The following is a 12,671-nucleotide window of genomic DNA, read 5'->3' as shown; positions in this document are numbered from 1 at the left end:
TTCTAATTCAGAGAGCTGTTCATTTGTTATTTTGGACCATGCATGTCTTTGTGATTCTCTATTTTTATATTTGATCTTTCTTAAGAGTTTGGAACGGTGAGGGTTATGAAGTATGAATCTGCTTTGTCATCTTGACGTGGGGGTCCTCTAAATTCTAGTAGCAGCTGAGCCTGGAGCACTCAGATGCATCCTTAGGAAAATTTAAAATACGTGGCAAATTGTCAGATAGGAGCAATGAATGTTGTGTTAGTTTCCTAGGGCTACCATAACAAAGTAACACAAACTAGGCGTCCTAAAACAAGAGAAATTTGTTCTCTCACAGTTCTGAATCCCAGAAGTCTAAAATAAAGGTGTTGGCAGGGCCACACTCCCTCTGAAGGGAGCCCAGCTTCTGGGCTCCAAGCACTCCTTGGTTTGAGAGGACATCCCTCCAATCTCTGCTTCTCTCTGTATCCCTGAGTCCAAGTGCCCCTCTCCTTTCTCTTACAAAGACACCAGTCGTTGGATTTAGGACCCAGTATGATTTTGTCCTAATTGGATGATATCTGCTGAGACCCTATTTCCAAGTAAGGTCACCCCACAGAGAGCAGGGGTTAAGAGTTGAAAATAAATTTCAAGGGAACATAACTCAACCCACCATAGATGTATTTTTTTAAAAATGCTTCATGAGCATTTGTTTTGTTTGCCCATTTAAGGTTAACATTCCTGGGCACCTGGGTGGCTCCCTAGGTTAAGCTACCGACTCTTGATTTCAGCTCAGGTCTTGATCGCGGGTCATGAGTCTGGGGCCCGAGTTGGGCTCCACATTGGACATGGAGTCCACTTGAAGAAAATTAATAAATAAATAAGAAAAGATAAAGTTGATTATAGGGATTGAGTCAGCTGTCCTTCCCCTGTCTCCCTGTCCCCTGCCCAGTGTTTGCTAGTGAGTCCTTGTTCAGTAACCACTGTTGACTGGCTGTTGGCTGTAGCATGCTAACTTTCCTAAGATCGGCTAAAACTAGAGGGGAAGTGGAGTTTGCAGTATTTTCCAAAGCAGCCGTGTTTATAGATTCACACTGCAGTACAATACTCTCTCAGAGGGAGCCTTTGTGGAATGCAGTGTGAAATAAAGGAGAAAACACAGAACGAGAAGACATTCTGAAATGAGATCGAGTTGGCTCTGCATTTGGTGGCGGGGGGTGGGGGCAGGAAAGACATTTCTGAGCGTGTTACTAAAGGTGAAAACCAAAAAGAAACATCTCAATAGATTTGACTGCCTTTTGATACTTTACTGTGTCAGAGAAGATTATTATCGAAGTAAAAAGTAGAGGACAAGGAAGGGAAACAAAAGCAGTCAGTCAGGAGTCTGCTCAGCTCTGAGCGATGCAGTGATAAAGTAAACGGGAACCTTCCCGGTAGAGAACGATCAGTATTGCTGTAGCGTGAAGGATGCTCATTTTCAGTTTAATAAGACATGATGCCTCAATCTGATTTGGAAAAACTAAACTAATAATGCTTTTTGTGTGTGTGGTTGCAATTTTATCTTATCTTTTAAAACCATGACTGTTTGAAAAGCAAGACTATATTTCCAAAAATAATGTGTGCGTGTGTGTATGTGTGTGTGTGGGGGGTGGGATAAAACCACATTTCACTGAATTTTATTAAGGTAAGATAAAACCATAAATAAATATTCTTATGGGAGTGGAGAGATTAAATCATGTTTAAGAAGTTATTTAAGCTGACTTGATATGAATATATTTCACCATGTGTATAGAGCTTCTTTAAAACAAAACTGCAAAGTAATAATTATTTTTTTAACGCAGTTTACGAGGTGTTTAATTTTGGCTTCATATGCGAAGAAACTCACAAATCCCTATAGAAATTTCTCAGCTTCTCAGCCTCTCTTCTCTACCCATCCCTCATGCTTTTTTCTTGTTTGCCCCAAAGCCTTGACCATCTGCTTCTCAAGGTGCTGCTGTTGCATTTATAAAGCTGGGGTGCTCAGTGCTTGCTCTGAGGTCTCCCCCAGACAGAGCAGGTGTCAAGATTTTCTGCTTACCATCCCATTCCATCCTTTTTACAAATTAGGGCTCAGCTGCTGTATCCACCAGGGGGAGAGGAGTCAAGTAAAGCGAGGACATCCTTCATGCTATCTGAGGTGCTCATTCACCCCCCTCCCCCAATCCCCTGCACCATTCCAGAAGCATCTCCTTTCATCCTCAGGTGGCTTCAGTTCCTTGATGTTGGTCGAACAGGCCAGTTCTGGGATATGAGCACAGGACCACCATTTCCAGACCAGGCCTCGCCACTCCACAGGGCTATGAGGACACCTGGGGAGGACCAGTGTGTGTCTGACTCATGAGCAGTTCCCCAGATACCAGAAGCGGTGGGGAGAAGGGTAATCACAGAGGTCACGAAGCCACTAGTTGTATATAAAGCTGTGTATATCTTAAAACTTTATGGCACACAAAAATATTCCAAAGGGTTACTATGACTTAATATCCCCTGGTTAATGACTACTTTGTTTTTACCCCAATGTGTTATTTTTATCAAAGGAAAGAATCAGGATCTTGGGTTTCAAATAGAAATCAGGACAGATTGTGGAGTACCCACTGGTCCAAGAAATGGGAGAGGTCACTTACTTATTGAAGCAGGGGCCAGGGAAAACGTCCAGAGTTGTTTTCTTTCCAGCTGTACCCTCCAGACTTCTGTGTGTGTGTGTGTGTCTGTGTATGAAATCACACAATGAAATCCTCTGAAGGATCCCTGCATGGAGTTTGCAGCATATTTCGGACGTGTCTGTGTGAAAGAAATGACTGGTGGGTTCAGGGAACAGGGAGATACCCTTGTTTTAACACCCAGTGATAAGGGTCCCATAAAGTCCAGAGTACACTCAGGAATTTGCACGTTTGGGGGAAAGAATGCATCCTGTGAGCCATCTCATGAGCAAAGTGTGATTTTCCCTTTTCAGATAAGGAAACCAAGGGAGATTCATGTACTTACCTGACGTCACCTAAACGTCAAGAGGTAAAAACCAAGATTTCCCTCCAGTTTTGAGCCAAAGCTCGTGTTGCTAACTTCGCTGTGAAACTACCACAGAACACACATAGTTTCCCTGTTGTAAGTTCAGAAGGCAGACATGGTAGAATAAAGGACAGTTGTTGCAAGCCTTGAGCCTGTGTGCGCACACTTGACCCTGGCATGACCCTGAGCGTGGAAGGTATGAGACACCAAAGTGTCCAGTGCTTGCGCACCAGCAAGAGGAAGGAGAGCCACTGGGATTTTGGAAAGCTGAGCAGAATGAGCAGAAAAAAGAGGTTGATTGTGAACATGGAACTATCAGTGGTCTGGACTCAGCTGTACTCTTTGGATGCGATCTAACAAATTTGACAGACCAACACAGTTCCTAGGAATCAGAAATAGCATTATGGTTCAACAACTGGTCCACGCATACTCCACAGTAACCCACCCACCCATCCCGAGCTGCCAAGCCCTGGATTTATTCCCTTTGACTGACTCTTCCCTATGAAATGTATGAATGAGGTTAATCCTGGCCGTCCCACCTTTGCCTGGCCTGTGGCCAAGGAGATAGTTCACACAAGGCCTGGTCTGCCTTATAACATCTACATAAGAAGATATTCCTCCTGTTTTATTTATTTATTATAAAGACTTTATTTATTTGAGAGAGAGAGAGAGAGAGAGAGAGAGAGCACGAGCTGGGGGAGGGGCAGAGAGAGAAGGAGAAGTAGGCTCCCCATGGAGCAGGGAGCTCGATGCAGGACTTGATCTTAGGACCCTGGGATCATGACATGAGCTGAAGGCAGATGCTTAACAACTGAGCCACCCAGGCATCCATTCTTCCTGTTTTAAAGTAATTGGAGCACATTTTAAAATGTGGCTTTGTAATTTGCCTGCTGAGTTCCTGAGTCTGAGACGTAGGATGGAGCCTGAAGGTTTCTGGTTAGAATTGCCCTGTGCCCCTGATGTCCCCTCAGTTGTATGACTCTTGAGCCGGCTAACAACATGAGACCATCTCAATGGGAATAAGGACATTCTGAGGTTCATGAAAATTTTAGTGAATCTAGTTCAGTGTTTGAAGCCTCAACCTGTGACACTGATTCTAGAACTTATTTCCAACAGGTAGGAAATACTGCTCTGGCTGAGAAACTCAAATATATGTAGATTATTATCTTACCTCTTCTTGGTAGCAAAAGTTGGAAGTAACAAGGAACCTCCTAGGGCATAGAAAAATGACAAAAGCCAGAGGCAGTTTGTGCTGGGGAAAGGCACCGAGCTGAAAAACGGGAGCTAGTTTGGAAGGCAGTGAGCAGGAACACAAAGAAGACTCTGTGTGAAGGGAGTTTGAGACGTGTGTTGAAACAGAGAGTTCGTGATAGTGGATGGCCCGTATAACCAACGGATACAAGGGCCTGGCAGAGGTGGGGGGTCCCAGGTGAAAAAGTGAGTTCCTCGCATTGACAAATGGCCCTCGTCTTCCGAAGCAGGATTCTGTGTTGTCCTTATTCTATGAGTAGTTGTTCAAGATGGACAACAATGACAAAATAATATAGTAGTCCTTCTCCGGTCTCTCTCCATGAAAGCCTGTGGGAATGGACAAACCAGTCCTGTCCCAAAGTAACCACAGACCTCGGGTTCCTGTCACGGGCTTCCTTGTGACCTGTGGTGGTCTCACGAGCTTCCCTCCTTTCTTCTCAGAGGCAGTCTCTGTTCCCTTGTGACCAGTCTGAGGGCAGAGAAGAGAATTAGAGCATTTCTTTAGAGTTTTAAATCTTCATCTTTCAACTTTATTTGGGGTTGGAGCTAAAGAAAAAAAAAATTAGATTTTTAAAAAATGCCCTATCAATAATTGTGCTCTTCAGCTTCTCCACCATGGGGAAAAAAATAGCATTAGATGAAAATTCATACCGTAATTGAAATAGGAACTTCAATTAGAATACTTGGTGTTTGGAAAAAATTGAGTTGGTGTATTTATATGAAGGGCAGGATTTAATGTGCACCTTTAATTAATAGATGAAGATGATCCATAGGCTTGATTAATGTGTGCGATGAGAGATACGGGAGGTGTGGTGTTTTGAAAGTGATGACTGCTAGATCACATATAAAAATGGAAAGACGGTGAAACATGAAAGCGAGCTTTAATTTGGAATCAAAATGCTGGGGGCGCCTGGGTGGCTCAGTGGGTTAAGTCAGACTCTTGACTCAGGTGGTGATCTCAGAGCCTTTGAGATCCAAGCGCTGGGTTGGGCTCTCCCTGCTGGGCCTGGAACTTGCTTAAGAGGAACCTCCCTCTCCCTCTGCCATTACCCTCCCCCCCACCCGCCCCAGTCCTCCTGTGCATGCTCTCTCTCTCTCTGTCTCTCTAAAAACAAAAACAAAAACAAAAAAACTGACTACTAAAGTTAATGAATTTGAGCCTCAGTTGTTTTTAACGTATCAAATGAGAATAATAACCCTAGTCTTGCTAATGTCAGGCTAGGTCCAGGGGCATAATGCTGAGGAAAAGTACATACAGTCCTTGCCATCAGTGAGTTTACAGTATAACATGGGATGGGGAGAAATTCAATAACCAAATAATTAACAACTGCCTATAAAATTTTAGCAAACAGTTGTATAATCACAATCCACGTTTAGAATTCTGAAAATCGGGAAATTAAATACTGTTTTAAACCTGTGTTTGGAAATCAGCATTAGTTCTTTATTTAGAGGACCTCCAAAGAGCGTACTTAAAATTGATATGAGAAATGATTTAAAACCATAGAGACAGCCTTGCCTTCGCTTCTGGATTTTTCCTCCCTGCTTCAAGTTAGTATGTGACATACTAATCAGTGATTAGGTGAAAATTTTCCTGGAGACACCCAGAACCCAGAGTCCAGACAGCCTGGCTCGTGCTCAGCTAGCAACCACCAAAGCAGGTTCTACCATTTCCTATCATGTGAGTTTTAAAGTAAAAAGGACACTGGTAGACCAGAAGAGCAGGCGGGATCCTCCCATGAGCCTGGCATTTGGGCACTGCCCGTTTGATGACGATGATCAGGTATAGCCCACAGAGCTGGCGAGGCTCTCTTTTTGGTTGGTGAGGAATATTCTCGAGGTAACAGCTCTGGGCGGGAGTCAAGACTAAGGCAAGTGTTGCTACTGAGGTCTTTTTTCATTGGAGCAAAAGGTTTAACAGAGGAGTTGAAAACACACAGAACAAAGGATCATAAATTAAGGGTCTGTTTATGTTTTGGTGATTTCCTTAGCCCAGTGTCCCCTCCTGTTATTGCTGCTTTAGGGCTCTGGAGCTCACACATCAGGTGTATTACCAGGCATAGTTTCACCCTTATTGTATAACTCATCACTTTCCTCATTATCAGAACTGTTTGCCTTTCATCGTCATCACCAAGATACCAAAATGTGTTTGATTTGGTGACTTTATTACGACAGTCTGTCAACAGTTCTTTGCCCTCAGCCTGTGATTAGCTGGCTTTATGTCCCTGGGCATGCCACAGTGAGGGACTGGCCATGTGCATTTCCCTGTGACTCTCCCTCGCTAGGCAGGACATTGCTATGGATCAAAAATTGACTGACTACGTTCGTGTTATTGCTGGCAACTAATTACCCTTCCACACTTTGTAAGAGTCCCACACCATTTCTTGCAAACACAAATAAATGACTAGTTTGGCAGCATTGCCAACTTTCAGAGCGTAGAAATGAACATTTTTTGAAATGCGATTGCAAGAAAGAAAATTCTAAGGAACACCCTTATCTGAAAGGGACCAATTGCAAAACGTGGCAAGCCACATTTGTAGGGACAAAATTCAGTATATCGCTGAAGAAGGTTTGTAAGAATTCTAAGGCATGCCAAGGACTACCTTTTCACAGGTTTTCCTGCTTCCGTTTAAAAATAGTCTCCATAGTTTATTTCAGGGACTAGTTTTCAGCAGTCCAAGTAACCTGCAGGTCGTACATTTTACCTGTATTTGTTTAAAGTGTCTGTGTTGCAAAAAAAATAGGGACAGCAGGATGTTCTGGTTATATTGTAACTGGTTCGCCTTTAAAAGTCTTTATACCCTTTCTTTAAAGAGGTAAGAGAATGTCTCAGCAGTTTGTAGGAAATCACATTGCTCGGTTTGTCGGAGAGTGCTGGGTTTTTTTCAGCAAGGACCAGGATGTCACAGTCATTCTTGGTCTTATCTTTTCTCACCTTTGGCACCTAATAAATCAGAAGCTTCCCAGGGAAATTGAGCCTCCTGGGAATCAGTGCATGGAGATCTCCAGAAAGTTTCTATGGGAAAGAAACATCAGCAAGGACTTCAGAATCACACTGTTTGAATATATTCAAGGTGAAGGTTCTCTTTCTTTTCCCCTGGATAAAGAAAAGCAAGAGAAAAAATATATGCCTTTGTCTCTGCTTTATGACTTTCTGTACAATGACTAAAATTCTCGTGTTTATTAGTGCTTATTATTATGAAAATGTCTGCTCCACAACTAAGCCTACAGATAAAATGTGGCCCTTTTGAAAGATACAACAATAAAACTTACAAAAGAAAGCCCAGGAAAATACTTTCATGACCTTGGGATAGTCAAGAATCTTCTATAATAGGGCACAAAAAGCACTAGCTTTAAAGGAAAAAGTTCATCAATTGAACTACATTAAGAATTTCCATTAATCAGAAAACATCCCTGAGAAGGTAAAAAGGCAAGCCACAAAGTAGGAGAAGACATCTGCAATATAATTTTCAAGCTCTATGAAGAATTCCTACAAAGCAGCCATAAAAAGGAGAATCCTTGAAAATTGTGCACAAAATGTTAAGTGAGCACTTTATAAAATAGGCCATTCCAATGGCCAATAAACAGGTGAAAATGTGGCCATTTTCTGTTCCCTGAGGAGACAATACATAAATTAATAGATAGATGGATAACATGAACCTAAATTCAAAAACACGAGAAATAACAAGTGTTGGCATGGGTGTAGAGGAAAAGGAACGCTCTTGCCCTGTTGGTGGGAATGCAAACTGGGGCAGCTACTCCGGAAAACAGTATGGAGGCTCCTCAGAAACTTAAAAACAGAGTTACTATATAATCTAGTAATTCCACTACTAGTAATATATATTACTATATTATTCCACTACTATATAATCTAATATTCCACTACTATATAATCTAGTAATTCCACATTATTTATAAGAGCTAAATTATGGAAGCCACCCAAGTATCCATTGAATGATAAATGGATAAAGAAAATGTGTTGTGTATTAAAATGAATGAAATATTACTCAGCCATAAAAAGCATGAAATCTTGCCATTTTGCAACAACATGGATGGAGCTAAAGGGTATAATGTTAAGTGAAAAAATTCTGTTAGAGAAAGACAAATACCATATGATTTTAATCATATGTGGAATTTAAGAAACAAAACAAATGAACAAAGAAAAAACGAGATAAACCAAGAAACAAACTCTTAGCTCTAGAGAACACACTGATGGTTACCAGAGGGGAGGTGGGTGGGGGGATGGGGGAAATAGGTGAAGGGGATTAAGAGTATATTATTGTGGGGCTCCTGGGTGGCTCAGTGGGTAAAAGCCTCTGCCCTTGGCTCAGGTCATGATCTCAGGGTCCTGGGATTGAGCCCCACATTGGGCTCTCTGCTCAGCAGGGAGCCTGCTTCCTCCTCTTTCTCTGCCTACTTGTGATCTCTCTCTGTCAAATAAATAAATAAAATCTTTTTTAAAAAAGTACATTATCGTGGTGAGCACAGAGTAATATAAAGAATTGTTGAATCACTATATTGTATACCTGAAATGAGTATCACACTGAATGATAATTATACTGGAATTTTAAAAAATTACCGGGGGCGGGGGGAAGAATAACACGATAGCATTGTATGCTCACCTGAATGGCTAAAATGAAAAAAAAAAAAACAAACAAACCAAAACTGAAAATTTCCAGGTGCTGGTGAGGAAATGGAGACTGGAATTCTCATACACTATCAGATGAGGATGGTACAATTGCTCAGGAAAACTGACAACGTTGATTAAAGAGAAATAGTTGTGTAATGGCCTAGCACTTCCACCCCAGAAATATGTATGTATCCCCATCAAAAGACACGAAGAATGTCTGTAGAAATATTATTTGTAATAGCCCCAAACTGAAAACCACCTGAATGTCTATCCGTAATATAATGGAAAAGTTGCGGAATTTTTTTTAATCTTTTTTTTTTTTAAGATTTTATTTATATATTTGTCAGAGAGAGAGAGCACAAGCAGGCAGAGTGGCAGGCAGAGGCAGAGAGAGAAGCAGACTCCCTGCTGAGCAAGGAGCCCGATGCGGGACTCCATCCCAGGACCTTGGCATCATGACCTGAGCTGAAGGCGGAGGCTTAACTGACTGAGCCACTCAGGCGCCCCGGAATATTTATTCAATGAGATACTCCATGAAAATGGAAAAGAACAGATTACTTCTATAACACAACATGGCCAGAATTTATATATGTTGTAGTGAGTGAGAGAAGTTAGATGAAAAAAGGAATACATAACCGTGCCATTCTATTTATAGGAAGTCCCAAATCAGGCAAACCTAGTTTGTTATGTGAAAGTTCAAAATAGTGAGTACTTTCGGTAAAGCAGTGACTCGAAGGATGTAAGGGGGGGTGCTGAGGTTATGATAACCTGTTGTTGAATCTAAGAAGTTAAGAAGAGAGAAAAAGAAATCTTGAAGACAAAAATCATGACAGTTCCCGAGACCTGTGTAGACATAGTAGAGGGGAAAAAAATGTCAACTAACATGTACATTTTTGTAAAGCTAATTAAGTGAAGACATTGTTTTCATGGGAACAGAGGGAACATTTGGATAGAAAAGAAACATTTCTTGATAGATTTGCCTTCATTTTCCCCGAGATCTATTGAAGTGGTGACCCACGATCAACATCTAAGCTTAAAGCAAGGTATTTCTGAATCTCTGGATTCTATACTTCAGTTTCTCTTCTTGTTCCTGACTTAGCCCATTAGGTTTTTTGATTCCCCAAATTTAAATTTGTCAGGATTTCTTCTAAGGCTTCAGGCCATCATTCATGTTCTATACTGAGAGCCGTTTTTTGTTTTGTTTTGTTTTGTTTTTTTAAGATTTTATTTATTTATTTGACAGAGAGAGAGATCACAACTAGGCAGAGAGAGAGGGGGAAGCAGGCTCTCCACTGAGCAGAGAGCCCGATGTGAGGCTCGATCCCAGGACCTTGAGATCATGACCTGGGCTGAAGGCAGAGGCTTAACCCACTGAGCCCCCCAGGCGCCCCATCTGAGAGCCATTTTAATGTCAGCATACCACGGGACAGATCTCCGGATCTGTTTCTAGACAAAGTGTTGAGGATGTGAGGATTGATTGTCTACGGTGAGGCAGAGGAAGAGACTGGTAGTATGACTCCTGGATTTCTGGCTTGGCCATTCAGGTAGGTGGAGATGAATATGCCGAGGGAGAATGGAGGAGAGGAGGGAAGCCTTGTGAGCTCCAGAATGGGATCAGAGGCAGCAGGTGCCCTTATCCAAGGGAGCTGAACATCGGGTTTGCAATCTCTAAAGAGTGATTTGTGTTTGTGTTGTATAATATGGAGTAATCGGTAGATAACAAGTATTAGTACTGCTAATAGGACAAGGTAATTTATAGCTTAGGTCATGAAATTTTATTTTTCAAAATATTTTCTGTGGCACTGGATCAACTGCAGGTTAACCGATTCAGTCTCCTAACTTGGCCTTCGAGCTTCATAAACTTTCGATGAAGAACTTTGAATTTTCCTTTACTGTGAATGTAAATGATTAGATTTAGAAATGTCTTAAAGTTTTTTTTTTAAGATTTTATTTATTTATTTGTCAGAGAGAGAGAGAGCGAGAGAGCGCATAGGCAGAGGGAGAAGCAGGCTCCCTGCTGAGATAGGAGCCTGATAGTGAACTTGATCCCAGGACCTGGGATCATGACCTAAGCAGAAGGGAAACACTTAATGGACTAAGCCACCCAGGCATCCCTGTTTTAGAAGTGTCTTAAGGTCTTCAATATCTCTTTCTTTTGCAAAATACAAAGGAACCAGTAATTTGATGGAATAATGGTTGGCTTCATTAGACAGAGTGAAACACTAGCCTTAATTATTTATGTTGTGTTTTTTGTTTTGTTTTTTGTTGTTGGTTTTTTTTGTTTTTTTTTTTTTTTGGTTAAAATCATTGTCTTTTAACAATACTCAAGAATGAGTATTGGAAGGAGAGATTAAATATGTGTTAACATCAATGCACAAAAATAAGTGGGGAATATATTGCATTGTAGGTATTTGAGTACATTTCAAGGATATTTTGAATTTACTAGTAAGAAAATAAAGGCAAAAATCAAAATTGGGATTTGTAAACTCAGAGGAAAGGCCAAAATCCATGAAATCCCTTAATGCAAACATGATCATTAAAATTCAGCAGTCACTCAGTGATTCCAGCACATTCACCACAAACTGACTTTCTGTTAATAGTTTCAGGTGAGAAGCAGTGTTAGCTGACCGTGCTTCTCTTCTGCCAACTTTGCCCTGTACTCACGGGTTCTCCGATTTATTAACAGATCATTCTTCATGTTCCTGTGACTTAGACAAACACCAATTGATAGACTTTTTTTTAAAAAAAGTTTAAATCAAGCCATAGAAGAGTAACTGTAAACACTGACAAGTCCAGAATGTTGAGTTTTTAGAAGCTGTTTTCACAGGTACCCCTGCCAAGGTCCATCGGTAATAGTTTTATTGATTTACATCGCTATTGAATGTTCGGTCTTCATTTGTATTGCACGCAGATGCAGATGACGGTATTACAGAAGCACCCTATATTTCTGGTCATAACTGTGTCCTCTGGTAGGGTCTAATTCACATTTTGCTTTTTTTTTTTTTAAGATTTTATTTATTTGACAGACAGAGATCACAAGTAGGCAGAGAGGCAGGCAGAGAGAGAGGAGGAAGCAGGCTCCCCGCTGAGCAGAGAGCCCAATGCGGGGCTCGATCCCTGGGATCATGACCTAAGCTGAAGGCAGAGGCTTTAACCCACTGAGCCACCCAGGTGCCCCCACATTTTGCTTTTTCAGGAGCTCTTCTCAGATGTTCCTTCTCTGTGCTGTAGATCAGCAATTCATACAGAAATCATTACCAAACTGTTTTTGTTTTATAATTACATAGCCCTAGAATACTTCTGTATTCAGGACAAAACAATAGCAATTATAACAAAAAAAAAAAAAAAAAAAAGAAGACGACGAAGAAGAAGAAAATCTCGATCCGCAATCAGAGAGATTGTTAATTTTCTTCCTAAGTGACCCTTTGATTTGAAACAGCAATTCAAAACTCAAGTCTTGGGGGAAAAAATGCACAAAATGGCTTTGGGTCTTTAAAAAGAACACTATTTTGAAAAGAACAAACTATGATTGATTGTGCATTGATATAAACATGCACGTGGGGCTATTTCTGCAGTCCAGAGATGAAAAAGTTCCTGTAGGAATCACAGAGAAATAGATGCTTTCGAAGGGAGCCTAAGACAGTGGAAGCAAGAGGATTGCGGACTGGGGAAACAGCCTGATTGCATTATTTGAATGTTATTAGAGTGTGTGTCTGGGATGCCCTTTTGAGTAGTTTGTTTTAAAGAAGTGTAGCTTGTGGGATACGAAATAAAATCAGCAGGAGCC

The sequence above is a fragment of the Enhydra lutris genome, unplaced genomic scaffold (assembly GCF_002288905.1).
Source record: "Enhydra lutris kenyoni isolate GAN:26980312 unplaced genomic scaffold, ASM228890v2 scaffoldscaffold30, whole genome shotgun sequence".
Taxonomy (NCBI): Eukaryota; Metazoa; Chordata; class Mammalia; order Carnivora; family Mustelidae; genus Enhydra; species Enhydra lutris.
The sequence above is the reverse complement of the archived record's forward strand: the minus strand, read 5'-3'. Positions refer to the sequence as shown.